A 262-nucleotide genomic window follows, 5' to 3' on the forward strand; every position below is an offset into this window, starting at 1 on the left:
CATTACGCCAGTGTCGCAGGGTGGAAGCCGTTGAGCGGGGTTTGCTGGGTGGTTGCGGTACGCAATTTGCGTATCGTCGGCGGTGCCAAGGGGAGAGCGAGGGGGGGGACGGACACCTCCGGGCCCTGAGGGGCCTCGGGGCCCCCCTGTTATCCCCGGCCCCGGGGGTGAGCAGGCCTGGGGGGGCCCTGCTGCCCCTCGGCCCTACCCAGCCTCTCCCAGGACCCACTGCGACCCGCCAGTACTCACCCAACTCCACAGG

Source organism: Buceros rhinoceros, unplaced genomic scaffold (assembly GCF_000710305.1).
Source record: "Buceros rhinoceros silvestris isolate BGI_N320 unplaced genomic scaffold, ASM71030v1 scaffold40480, whole genome shotgun sequence".
In the NCBI taxonomy this organism is placed as follows: Eukaryota; Metazoa; Chordata; class Aves; order Bucerotiformes; family Bucerotidae; genus Buceros; species Buceros rhinoceros.